We start from the raw sequence: 15,012 nt of genomic DNA on the forward strand, positions 1-15,012 counted from the left end.
GCATATGCAATCAGATGAAAGACTGGAAGGCTGCTTTTGGACTGGAGGGCAGAACTGAGATAGAGCAGCCAGAAGCACATTACCTTATCTCAACCTCTGCTCAGTGTTTTCTTTCTATGTGCTGTTCCCCAATGGTAATGTTTCCCTGCACCACCATTCTGCAGGTGAAGCTGAAAACACAAGCTGTTGTGTGGCTGTTAGGCTGGTTTACACCGTCTCAGTCTGCATTAAAATACTTTTGTATTTATATAGCTGCAGTCAAACTGAATTTGAATCCTAAAGCCACGGAGGTTTATGCTTCAGCAGGGAGTCTATTAAGTTGAATTACATCCTGTCTCAGTGGTAGTTGATGCACCTTAATCAGAACTGGATCTCTGAAGCTGGAGAGGATTTAATGATGTATGAATGGATATATTTGCAATTTTTCCCTAAATCTAATGTCATAAAAATACTTGCTATGCGTGCTATATATGTGGCCTCATCTGATAGTTGCTGTAATGTTTTGAGCAGCAAAAATCTTGTATCAAATTAAAGCTCAGCTTTAATGGGCTCCTCAGTTCATAAATGCTTGCAGAGTGTTGCAAAAGAAGCAATGGTGCACGAGTAAACACAATGTCCAAAAAAAGCAAGGAAAAGGTGTTACAGATACAAATTTAAAATTTAATATGTTTTTTTAATCATTTTGATATATTTTATTTCTGCATTTTTCAATTAAATGATAAAAAAAAAATCCTTTCATATCCATAATTGCATTGTTTTGTACATACCCACCTTTTTGCATGTGAATTAATAACCACAAAATCTAAGAAGTGGTTTCCAAAAACAAATAGTACATTTTGTAAAAACACATTTCATGTTGACATAAATTGCAAAGGTTTTAATAATGTAAATAAAACAAAATTTGCATCTTAAAATGCGCAGAAATTTTGGGTTTAGCAGCCCACTTTCACAGATGGTTTTGTCTGCGTCTGTGTGTGTTTGTGTGTTCTTAACAAGTCATATTTGTTACAATTTATCATATGAGATCAAACTAATTTATTGCGATTATTATATATAATATGGACTGTAATTTATGAATCTGTGTGAAAGCAACATTTAGCTGTAATTAAACAGGCTTATTTGTAGATGGCAGGCCAGTGTGCTTGGCATCCCATGAGATAACTGGAGATGGATATGTGTGGGTGGGGCAGGGTAGATGAAGCACAGAGAGGTCAGGTTTATCTTCACTGAAAACATGTCAGTTACATTTAATTGACAGGGTGCGTGTTAGAGTGCAGACTTACTGTTGCTTTCCCTCCAGATTTGCTGTCTATTTGTGTTTTTACTTGTTTGCTTCCTATCACTGTGAAAAATAATTTTAGTTTGTGAACTTTGGTGTGATGACACGAGGTCACTTGGAGATTCTCAACAGCTTTAAATGGCTAAGGTCTACAACTAGTGATTCCTTTTAGTGCTTTCTATCCACTGTGTAGTTCTGCAGAGATAAAAGATTAAAAAAAAAAGATATTCTTTATATCTTTTATCTTGTGTTCCACTAGAACAGACACCAACAGCATAAAAGTAATGGAAATTTTACTACATCGCTGCAGGGATCAGTTTATCATATTGACAGCTGGTGTCAGTCAAGTGTGTGACATTGTAAGAGACTGAAAAAAATAACAGAAGAAGACTAAACATCATTAAGTGAACAACAGAAGTTAACGCAGTATAAACATGGTTGCACATTTATCAGAGGGATATTAAGCCTCCTTCACGATGTGGCTCAATTTGACCTGGATAATTTATATGTTTATAGGTTTTACAACGATCTTTTTGAGAGAAAACATCTATTTTCAGACAATATCATGTTTTGTTTTGCCTGGTTGGTGAATTGGTGGGATTCCATGTATATAACAATGTGTAACCATTTGATACTTTCCTTGCTATATTGTGAAAAAATAAATAAATTTAAAAAAAAAATCAAAGCAATTAAAATTTATATTTATAGACAGTAATTAATAATAATAATATAAGGGTTCCAGAATTACAGTAATCATCTAACGGAAACGGTTCATGCCCATATGATGAATCGAGGTTTTGGGTTTCACAAACTCTAAGGAGCAAAATATTTTAGCTCCTTATCTGGTAAGTGCTCCACTTTGTTGCTTAGTTTCACCATTTAGTGCTGAGTAAGTACTCTTCAGAGTTTTCCTGCCCCTTTCTGCTGAAAATATTTGTAACTACAGCACAGCGAACTACTGCTAAAGTACACTGCCAGACTGTTAAACCAAAAGAAACCATTGAAAGAGAGCTACAGTGTGAGATAGAAAGTGTGTGTTTCAAAACTGCACCATGCCTGAGTAGAAAGAAAACTTTCTTGCTTTGTGTCTAAGTAGTTCATAGATGGCTTCGAGAAGTCACTGTGGTTTTGGTTTGAATGGCAGAGCACACAAGATCAAAACTGTTGTCTGTGACTGATGATTAGCTGCTGCCAGCCCTAATTGTAATACAGCAATTTGTCCTTGTCAAAGTACATATTTATCATCATGAAATCTTCTTTGGACACTGTCAAAGCTAGATGCCCACGTAATAGTTTAAACACAAAACCTTCACAGGTTTCTCTTCAACACAAATTGTCTTATTAATTGCTTGTTATTTGCTTTAACAGATTTATGCTTTAAAATGAAGAACACTTTAAACAACCTTATAAAAACATAATATGGATGCCACACTTATAAATTAAGGAAAAAATATAAAATCATAATCTAACATGTTATTGCAACATGTCTGATTGTATGCATACATCACTTCTTATTGTTACAAAAATAAAAATGCAGCTTTGATAAAAGTATTTACTACAGACCATTCGGGGCCATGGCTCTGCAGCTTTGCTGAACTAACACTATGATTGATTTCTGGTTTATTAATAAAAACAGAAATTTCATACAAAGCAATTTTATGCACAGAAGACTCGTGACAGTAAGACAACTGAAAAAAGAGAAATGAGTTAAGAATAATCATACACATGAAGAAGAAGTAAATGCTTTATAATGCTTGGTGAATAATTACTATACCAATCAGGGCTGTAAAACAAATTTAAACCTGTGTTTAAAATATATTGATTTTGCATGATTTTTTAGATATAAGATTTCAGAACCAGCCTACCAAGAAGAATATTACATCAAAGTTTTGATGTTTCTTTCTGCTGTGCATTGACCCTGAGTCACAGGCCCAGCAAACATCTGACACAACCTTTGTTTTGACTTCTGCTGTTTCTTTCAGCTAACACGGAGAGATACCCTGATGTGTGTTCTGTCAGCTTGTGCTCGTGTCCGCCTGGGAAAGACCAAACGGTAATCTACAAAAGCACTGTGGTGAACTGTCAGGGTTGAAGCTTGTCCTGTTATCCTCCCCTCTGTATCAAAAAAAAACGTGCTTTTCTCTTTGATGTACTGGCACCTCAGTGCTGCTGGGTATGATGCCCCCAGCTTTTCTTTGCATTCATCCCCTGTCAGTCCAACTGACATCAGTCAAGAGTCTGCATAAATGAATCCTCTCCAGTCTGCATGAAACGGTTTTGTCACTCAGGACGAACACTCAGCACTACAAACATAACGCTGAAAAACAGAGTTCAGATGTTGATGTTGGTGTTTTTGACATATGTGTACAGGATGACAAGAGAAGCTCAAGGTGTTTTATGGTTTGTAGAGTGCTAGGACAACTTTTCATCCAGCTTGAACTTGCATTTCTTATTCCCAGAATATATCAATTTCTTGCTCATCGAGTTTACTGCGGAGGTTGAAGTTGGGATCAGTGTTATTTGATAAGAAAGAAGAAGTACATTGGAAAGGTTAGATTTTTAAAGGTTATACCCTGATGACATCATTTTTTCTAAAGACTTAAATAACTTGGCTTGTTATGAAGAGCACCATTAAACACATTTTTATATCTAAGTAAAGTGAATGTTTTAGCAAGAATGCAACATTTAATATCAGAAAACGGATTTGTAACTGGAAGGTAGATTTTTGTAAGGAGAGTAAAAAACATTAGGACTAAGCAGCGTTCTGATATGGCCCTTTGTCTTTGTCACAGAGAAGGCTTCCGGTACTGTTCTCACCTTTTCACTGCGTTGAAAAGGTTTATAGTTGGAAAAACACTTCAAAAAATTGGCTCATCTTATTTATAGAAAGCAAAGAGCAGCAAGCTTTGACAACCATATTTCACAGCCAATTATTATTAATTGGGGACTGTGTGTTGGTAAATGTGTCTTCTTAAAAGTGGGTGAGTGGGTTGTTGGTTTGCACTACAACCCTCCGTATTCTGACATTTTCTCTAACGCTATCACAGCAAGTATGACATCAGTGATATATGTATTATAGTGTTATTGTCCAGCAGAGTCTGTTTGTGTGCTTTTCTTTTTTATGATCAACAGAAAGCTTGTATTCTATCACTCGGTTGCCTACTAGTAATGCTTCTTATCAGATCTAGGTTAAAGCCAACAGATGACAAGTATATCAACATAAAAATGGCCGTTCTTTCTTTGAGACTGAGCAAAAATGAGAAGATAAAGATGAACTTGCAGCAAACAAAATGCTATCATAAGTGGCGCGTGCAAAGAATTCTATTTATCTTACTATTATTAGCTGAGGACACATACATCTCAATACAAGACCGTCTGTGAGGCAACCTCAATTTGATGCGGATGCTTGGAGTGCAGCAGGTGGGTGATCTGGTCTCCCAGGGTGGGTGCGGAGCTGCAGAGGCAAAGGCACCCGTGGTGTGATTGATGTGTTTGGAGAGGAGCCGCAGCACCTGTTTGAAAGACATGATCTGAGCCAGGATCAAGCGGCATTTTCTGGTAATGATCTCCAAAAGACACTTCGATTTTTATTCACATACAAATGCAGTGAAATAGAGATGAACATTAACCTTGAATGTAGCTCTAAATGTAATTTTTTCTAGTATAGGACGACTTTTAATATTGCTGTTCTGTATAATTACAAGATGTAATGAAAGGGTTGAATCGTTGCAAAGAAGCAATATTTTATGATGTCCATATTATTAACTGGTTTGATCAAACTAATGAGCAAAAAATGAAAATTATGTCAAAATTCAATTTCTACAAATTAAAAGAGTAGAGCCCTAATTGATATGGCAGAGAAATAACTTGTTTGTCTGGTCATACGACTTTAACCTTAACCTTAACTAGACTAAAAGACTAAAAACTATGACTGCAAAATTAGAACTTGGCCTTGGACATAGAATGAATTGGAATCCCCTTTGATAACTAGCTAAAGATACCAAGAGTTATGAAATGTAAACAGATTTAACAAGGTTAAATATCGACATATGAATCTTTATCATATAAATTCTATGTAAAAATAAGATTTGGCTCTGAAAACAGTGTTATCAGGTTGATCAGGTAATGTAATACAGATTATTTGATCTTTGAAAGTGTGTGAAAGTCATGGAATTGTCATGAAATTGTGCAAAGCAAAAGTCTCATATCCCAGTGTGAAGGAAAATCCAAATTTCACATTGTTTCCATTTAGAAACACTTAAGATTTTAGTTAATATATAATCTGGCAGAAAGAAAAGTAAAGAACTTGATAAAAATGTTAGTGTGATAAATAAGGGATCAACGGCACATGAATGTAACAAATATTTTATGAAGCTCCGTAAGGAAACTCTATAATCACTCATCTGCCTGCTTTCCTGTGAGTTTGACAGCATGGAAAAGCAGCCTATCTCAATACTGACCTCATTACTCTAGTCCAATTATCTTCTCTCCCGCCTTCTTTGAGCCAATCAGCCTCCGGCTCTGCTTGGTTTAAATCTCTGCTCTCTGTCATTCTCCCTTTCAGAATCTCTGTTGTGCATCCCACGTCCTCCTCATCTCTGCCTCACTCACCTCAGCCAGAGCTATAGTCAAGCCTCAGTCTGCATCATCACCATCACCAGCGCCAGCGACTCTGGAGGGTCCATCCCTAAATCGTATCACTGCTGGGATTCTGTTCTGCTCTTCCATGTATAATATTTTCTTTATCTCATAAAATCATGTTCATTTCTTCCAAGTGATCTCTCCTTATTGAAATACAGTCAGCAGAACAATTAACACATTTCAATTCTTCAGCTATAACTATAACTAACAGCTATAGAACAGCTGTGGAACCACCAGATTCAGATTTCTATTCAAGGGGTGAATGAAGGCAACAGTTACTCCAATTTTTAAAAGATCAAGGAGCAGTGGTCCGAGGATCAATCCTTGGTCCACTGCTGTTAATTTTATTTATCAATAACCTTCCTGCCTGTTGTCCAGAGTCCAGCTGCTAGCTTTATGCAGATGACGCAGTCAGATATTGACCAGCTAAGTCATCATTACACATAAACGGCAATTTGTGGTTTAGTATAATGTCCAATTATAATTTGACATGATAACTCAGGAAGCAGGAGATTAAACCTCAGACTTTTGGATGAACATATAGAGTCCTTTCCTCCTGAACAAGTCACTCAGTCGACTACTACAAAAATGAGTGTTAGTTCTCAACTAGAAGGCTGTTGCTTTTTTGAGTTTTTCTTTGGTTAGATGCTATTTTCACTTTTTGCTCTGTTCCCCACTTGTGAATGTTGAAGCTTCTGCATTAGACATTTGCTAACAAAGCAAGACTGCAGAATTTACTGAGGCGATTAAAAGTCCTCATGCTGAGCACAGAGCTTAGTGTTGGCTGATGTTTTAAATGACATACATCCAGCAGTTTCTCAGACTATGATGTCAGCAGCATCTTTTTTTTTTCCTTTTTTCCAGTGTCGTAAAACATTATAAATACAAGAACATTGTCTAAAATACAGGATGGGGTTGATTCATGTTATCAAAATGTTTTCATGCTCACATATCTCCTGCATACATGTAATTCAATGACAGCTTTAAGCCCCCCTGTGGGTCAGGCAATGCTGACATCGGAATTCTGCTCTCAGATAAACAAAGAGGAAATAATGCTATACAAGTAACTCGTTATCGTGAGGAACAGAGGTTTGTTAGTACAAGATAGCTAAACAATTAAACTGTTATCAGAAGAAATGAAGCTTTGTTATCTAGAGATATTTTTTTTCAAGCGATAGCAGCAATAAAAAAATGATTGTAGTGGCCAGTCACACTGGGATAACTACGGAAATTTGTCTGCACACTGTAATCCAGGCTAAAACAACCATACGTGTTAGTCACGTCATAAAAACCCATTTCTTATACACAAACAAATACTGAGGAAAATCGGAAACAATAGCCTAAAAGATCCTGGATTAAAAAAAAACAAAAACAGGATTTAGTCCTTGTGTTTTAAAATTGTAAAAAAATAAAATAAAAATGTATATTTTGATTGATTTTTATGGTTCATGCACTTTTATTGATTTTATATAGGGCTGTTTTTATTATTCACATAAAATATTATTCAGTATTATTTTTGGCCTGGCCTTATGTACTCTGTCTAATAACAATATCCAATATAATTCCAGCACAACAAAATGCTAACCATCCAAATCTCCATTAAGTGTAATATTTTTAATTATTTTTCAGAAATATGTCTTATGTAAGAATGGATAATTAACAGGTTTAGAAAAAGTAGAAGATAAAAATGGTGCTGTACTCGGTGGAATCAAAATCTAAGTGAAAAGATAAATACATCTGGTGTCTTTTTAAAAATGAAATCTTAATAAATAAAGTAAAGACAGCGCGAAACATAAAGTGTCTTAAATATGTAATCTCTGGTATTTAGACAAGCAGTGCAGGACTTGTCCCTTTTCTTCGGTGGATAAATGAGAGGTGGCCAGAAACTGATGACCTTTTTGTGAATGATGCAGATCTTCATTTTGCTTGGCAGCTGTAACAGAGTCAGTCATGCAGAAGGAGCAGAAGGTTGACAGATATGACTTTCTTTTGGCGTGAACATTTTAAAATTTGTTAGTTAGTCCAATGCTTTGTGAGGGTGTCATTGACAGAGATTCTGAAACCCTGGACTGGTAAACAAAAAATAAGCAGTTAGTGATCCATGCAGAGTACCAAAATAAATACATAACTAAAAAATACACAGCCCGTGCAAAGAGATGATCTGAGCCTGTACTACGAGGCAGGATTTTTTCTCATCCAGGTAGCTTCAGGGTTAATCTCGGGTTTTCTTTACTGTGATGGTGGTTCACTTCCTATTGGGCTACATCGCCAGGCATGAAATCACTGCCTACTGATCAGATCTCCAGAAAACAGCATCATGACTCGTGGAAGACCTCCTCAGATCTGTGTGTACAGAGTAGGTAGATTTTTTTTTTTATAGGTCTAGTGCCTTTGTGTTTCCCTGGTGAGCATCAGCCATAATCAGGTCAATAGATTCTTATATGTAACTTTATTCCTTGATTTTTTTTAAAATTCGGTTTTATTTAACTGAGAACAACAAATGCATTCTATATGCCTTAATATGTGATCCTAGAACAGAATACCTATTTATACTTTTATTTCATATTTGAGTTATTTTGCACAGTGCCTTTCTGTGCAAAATTCATGTCACTAGATAAAACATTACCTTTGCTATTTGCAGTTTACGTTTAGATTGTATCATCTGATTTTATCCCCTCCGGGTGCTGACTTATTTGTTACTGAATATTAAAGCACAATTGTTCACTTAAAAACAACACAAGCCTTGTATATCAATGCCAGATGATATAATTTTAATCAGGAACATTTTTTAACAAAATTTTTCATTTTAATTCTTGTCTTTATTTTCTATGGCGTACTCAAGCTGTTTGTCTATATCTTCTTGTTCTGTTATCGCCACAGGCAAGTTATAAAGGCTCATATTTGCAGCAAATGAAAACCATCTGTAGCATCTTCTATTCAGCCCAATTCACATTTTAACATAGACCTGGAACCTAGGATGTGTTATTATTGTGGGCCGAACATGCTTTATATTTCTTACCCATTTACAAAATAAGGTGCGACAATGTACAAATCAATCTATAAACTAGTATTTATATATTTTGCTTATGTACTCTGTCATTGTTGTTACCAGTGTGTAGCATCTCCAGCTGTTGTTACTACTCTGTGCATGCCCAAGACTCATATAAACACATACTATTACAGCTTCTATAAAGAAGGCTCTTTGAGGAAAAAGGTCTGGCTGGCTTGTTTGGATACTAGAATTTCACAGTAATGTGGGGTAAAAAATTATTTGGAGGAATTCGAGCACTAACAGAAGGGCACAAGAAGGGAAAAGAAGGTATTTCAAACATGATGGAAATATTCATTTCTGGAGACGGTTTGCCTGGTTTGGCAAAGAGAAGTAACAGATCCTTCAGAGACATGGCTACACTCTGGGGTATGAATCTGTGTGGAGTAGGATTCACACTGCAGCTGGATAATGATCCCAAACAAACTTAAAATTCTGAAGAAGCGTTTAAAAAGGCCAAAGAAGACCAAGACAGCTGTTTTCCAGAGATTTCCCCCACTCATTCCACAGAGATTTTATGGGGCCCACTTGAAGATCCTTTCAGTTGCAACAAAATTGTAAGCACAATTTTTAAAACAAGGGGGGGCTGCATGGAAGAAGACTTTTCAGTGCCTCTTTCTCTAAATGCATTGTTCTTGTGTTTCCTGCCATTCTGTTCATTCAGCCCATTTGTAGCATGCTTCTACCTTCTACTCCTACTGTGCTTTGTCCTTATGGGCTGCTGCACACAACAGAGGGCAAAACCTACTGTTCACACCATATCTGGTGGAGGGGGCAAATGTCTTGCACCTGGTCCTTTTTGGTCTTATAATATTTACTTGTGACACAGGTATCACATCCAACCAGATGCTCCCACTGAACCTAAATGAGGTCTGTCTAGCTCACCTTGTGTTACCATCAAGAAGGCCTCTATTTGTCTGACAGAAGCAAACGATTATTTCAAGATAAAAATAAATAGCCTTGTTTGTTTTTCTAAACCCCTTGCTTGATAACTGCAACAAGGTCAGGAGGGTTACAACACAAAAGACAATAGCCATGCACATAGGAGTGGAATCTTTAAAATAAGTTACAAAAGGATTCCAGGTCTGGAAGATGAATTAGCAGATTATCTGCACCTCAGTGGAATTAGGGGAAAATGGCTCGTTTCTCAAGTCAGTGACATACAGGGCCATACGGAACTAGAAAGGTCAATAGTATGTTTACATGGAACCTGAAGGAAATGGCTCCTATGTATCTACATCAGTTATTAGCCTAGCTGCCCACCTAATTAGGTGGTGAGCACCATAATCAATCACAGGCCAAATTGGATTTGGATTGGATTTCTGCGGTCTTTGCAGTGAGCGGGGCGATTGTCCAAACCTGAAGGCTTGACTTTGACTATGACATTCCAAGTCAGCTCAAGCAGAAATGAGTCGCTTGCTGTGGAAAAATGGTGACATAAGTAGCAGTGGTGTAATGAAACAGTGTGGAAGGCTTTTCAGCTGAGGTAAATCGAAGTGTCTGTTGAAAATTTATTGGAAAAAGAAAAACTGCATATTTTGCCAGCTGAAATAACTTTCACTTGATCAGATTTCTGTGATTTTTCAACCATACACATACCAAGCCGAGACAAACAGCAGTACGGCTCCAAAGCTTTTAACAGTTCTATAACTTCAGGCTACATTGATTTGAACTCTCTTTTCTAATGAGAGTTGGAAAAATTTTAACGATGAGAAAAGCATTATGCTTTATGGAATAAAGGGCTAAATTAAATGGATGGGACAACTGGTGCAGTGACAAAAACGGCACCAGTTGCAGTTAACTGCAATTAGCCATGTTTCTTTAACAAATGAAGCACAAGCCAGTGCACAGTGAAAACAAGGCGTAAGCTTCACCTTTCGTTACAGCTGCCAGACTCAGACTAATCTGTAAAATATGCTGTTAATTTGCTAAAAATATACAAATTCATGCACTAGAACTACATGATATTTTTATTCTTAGCATTATTTTTTTCGCTGTTGTGAAAATCAGACACCTACATATCCACTATGCCACTTGAAAACTAGTTTTCTAGGTTATGGATTCAAGTGTTTCTAGCTAATTGCAGTTAAAGCCTTGAGTTGTGATATCAAGCCATGATAAAGAGCTTACGGTGGATGTCAGTTCTTTCTAACTCCAAACCCCCAGAAACTCAAAACTCTTTGCTGTCTAAAATACTAGGACTTTATATTCAAGGTTAGAGAGCCAATCATAGTCACTGAACAAGAGCCTGATGCTACTGGGGTGCCTTTTTCTCTTGCTGGGGCAATCTCTCTGTGTACCACTTACTTTAACTTTGTTAGAAAACCTTTTGTAAATGTCTAATGAGCCAGTCACATGGCAGCAAGTCAGGTATGTACTTAGTGTGACCCGTGGTAGGTACTTATTTAAAATAGGACAGAGCCGTAGACGCACAGTTAGTTAAAAAGGGTTTAATTTTTAATACAAAATACAAGTAACAGTGTAACAGCGGCACCCAAAAACAATTAAAAACTTTACTTTATTAAAAACGATAAAACTGTATGATTGCCCGTGAGATAGGATAAGCACTGCGGGGAACCGTTTAAGAACAAATCAACATAGCACACACGTTAAAAAGGGACGGCAACTCACACATAACCCCAAATGTGAAAGACACTAGAGAAAAAGAACCTTCAGTGCCGTCTTCACTTCGGCCCACCGCGGTGCATGCAAAACGCGGCAAGACAAAAACAAGATTTGTTTTCCACGCAGTGCATTCACTGTCTGCAGCGAAAACACTGAAAACCATCAATATCTGCGGTGCCTACTGATACAGAAAAATAAAACAAGAAACAAACAAAATCGACAGTTGCAGCAGTCACAGTCTGTCGAATTACACCAGTTTAAAACAAATTAAAACACTGATGTGTCGGATCCTTTGCCCGCAGCCAGAAATCAACTTGGCAAAGCAGCAGCTCGGTACTTTGTAAATAAAAGGCAGGAGATGACTTACGCTGGACAGTAAAATACAGCAGGAGTATGCCTCAACTGTATTGGTTTTGTTACCTGTCCACAAGTTTGCGTCACACACTAATAAATGTGGGTCAGTGGCGGTGAAGTCCACTACTCTCACAGGAACGCACCTACAAGGGTGCAAATAACTGTAAATCTCTGCCAACAGCCAGAACTCAAGTGGTACATTTTTGTATAACCTACCATTCTAACATAAGTTTAGTGGGACCCGCATCAAGCTTTCATAGAAAGGAATTAAAAACACCAACTTGCCCAGCTTGGACCAAGCACTCACAGCTTCAGGTTTGCTAGAGAATAGCTAATTGCCCACACCTGAGCTTATTAAAGGGGCAAAGACCAGCTCCGCCCACCAGTGGCGGTTCCCAGCCTCAGGTCTCACCTGTCACTTTCTCCCCCCTAGTTTTTGCATGAGGCGACCCGACAATGAAACTTCAAAGCCAAGGTCTGTAAAAAGTTGTAACTGAATGTAAACTAGGTGGCCTGGTTTCAGCTGATTGGGGCAGATGGTGTGGATTAGAATGGTGGCCAGCGTGTCGTTCTTCTAACCGTACCGCTTTCAGCTAGTGGAGTAGGGACACCACACTGTTGTGCTGGGTTACCAGGCTCAGTCCCTCTGGACTGTGGCCTCATTACTGTAACCAGGTCCTCCAGGGGTTGTTGGAGGCAAGGTTCAGAAGCCGTTCGTGAACATTCAGAGTTACCTCTCGGCGACTCCCTTCGTTGCCACACATAAAAGTCTCCAGCATCCTCAGACAGGGATAACCGCTCAGGTGAACTTTTAGGGTTAGGAGTTTGCTGGAGCTCTGCCCTTATTTTCTCACAGATATCAGCAGGGATCGGCTTAATCAATTGTCTATTAACCTGCCTTTTCTGTTCTGGATCATGGAGTGGGGCCACTGTATACACAGGACCAGCGTCAGCAGGGGCACGGACAATACAATACGGTGTAACGCCCCAAAAATCTTGGATTTTATTCCGGCCCCGAATGCTATGATCTCTCAAATACACTAACTGATGCAATGGCAAGGGGTCAGAAGCTGGGGCAGGTTGACGATCTGCACGCAGCATCGGTAACCCTAACCTTGTGTGGGTTCCTCCACTCTGCCTAACAGGAAGTCAATTGGGAGCTGGGGTTCTTGGCCAAACATAAGAAAATAGGGTGACTCACCCGTAGTTTGATGGATTGTGGTGTTATAGGCAAAGGTAAGCTGCTGTAAATACATGGGCCAATGACGCTTTTGCTCAGGGGGCAGGGTTCTCAACAGATCATGCAGAGTCCGATGAAAACGCTCACACTGTCCCTTACCTTGTGGGTGGTAAGGAGTGGTGCGAGTCTTTTCCACACCATATAACTGGCACAGCTGCAGAACTACTGCTCCTTCAAAACTCCTCCCCTGATCAGAGTGGATCCTAGAGGGGACACCAAAGCGATAAAACCACTCATAAACCAAAACACTGGCCACAGTAGTTGCCTTTTGATCCTTAGTAGAAATGGCCTGAGTGAACTTCGAAAACACATCAGTAAGAATCAATACATTTTCACGGCCATCAGAGGGTTCAAGGCATGAGAAATCAATTGCCAGAATCTGATTGGGCCTCGCAGCCATGAGGTGACCCATGGTTGTTTTAGGTTTGGGGTAAACTGCTTTAGCCTGCGCACAATGTTCACATTGCTGACAGTAATCCTTAACCTCTTTGAACATACCTGGCCAATAACACCTCTTGCGTATCAAGTCTGCAGTCCTGTCAGTTCCCTGGTGACGATGGTCATTATGCAAGCCATGTAAAACCTCATTCTTGAGACTCTGAGGGACCACTAATTGGCACACGGGTCCCCCCCCATCTGGCTGAAAATCTGCCGATAAAGGACGCCCTCCTTCTCTACCAGTTTCCTCCACTGGCGCAACATTTCTAGCACTGCTGCTGGCAAATCTCTCCTCTCCTGGCGAGTAGGGCCAGTTCCTCTGCGCCAAAACTTCAAAAAGCCACTAATTGTGGGGTCTTCCCTCTGCAAAGTAGCAAGGTCTGCAAGTGAATGAGAGGGTAAAACCGAAATCATAGATTGGATTACTTGCTGGGGTGGTAAAACTGTTAGGACTAAAGAGTCTATAAGGGAAGTACCAGGAAGCAGTGTTTCTAAAGACACAGTTTGCTCTGATGGCTGACACTGTCGGGACAAAGCATCTGCATTGCCAGTTGTACGACCTGGACGATACTTAATTGAAAAATCAAAAGAAGAGAGCTGAGCAGCCCAGCGCTGTTCCAAAGTTCCGAGCTTTGCTGTAGTCAGATGGCTCAAGGGGTTGTTGTCTGTATAGAAGACACACTTGTTACCCAGCAGATATTCTCTACATTTTTCAGTCATAGCCCATTTCAAGGCTAGGAATTCAAGTTTCATGGAGCTGTAGTTGGACATGTTACGCTCTGTGGGCTTTAGTCCTCGACTAGCATAGGCTATAGAACGCACCTTGCCATCTGCTTGCTGTTGTGAAAGCACTGCCCCCAGACCCCAGTGACTGGCATCAACCTCCAAGATAAAAGGTTGTGAAAAATTAGCATAAGCCAACACGGGGGAATTCACCAACCGAGCCTTCAACTCTTGGAAGCTGTTTTCACACTGCTCGGTCCAAACTTCCTGCAATGCACACTTGGAGGGGCGTTTGTGCTTAGTCCCAGCCAGCTCGGCCACCAGCTGGTGAAGTGGAGCAGCTAGGGATGCAAAACCTGGAACAAAGCAGCGATAGTAACTAGCAAACCCTAAGAATGACCTCAATTCAGCAACAGAGCTAGGAGTTTGCTAATTAGACACAGCAGATATTTTGTCTGGGTCCGTGGCTACCTCGTCCTTGGAGATCACATGCCCAAGGTACTTTACCTCTGTCTGCAAAAAACAACATTTTTCCAGCTTGGCCTTCAAATGTTGTACCCGCAAGGTCTCCAGTACTGCTCCTAGGTGCTGAATATGCTCATCTACTATGGTAGAGAAGACAATCACATCATCCAGATACAACAACAAGGATTGGTGATTCTG

This window comes from Simochromis diagramma, unplaced genomic scaffold (genome assembly GCF_900408965.1).
Source record: "Simochromis diagramma unplaced genomic scaffold, fSimDia1.1 OVJJ01000387.1, whole genome shotgun sequence".
Classification (NCBI taxonomy): Eukaryota; Metazoa; Chordata; class Actinopteri; order Cichliformes; family Cichlidae; genus Simochromis; species Simochromis diagramma.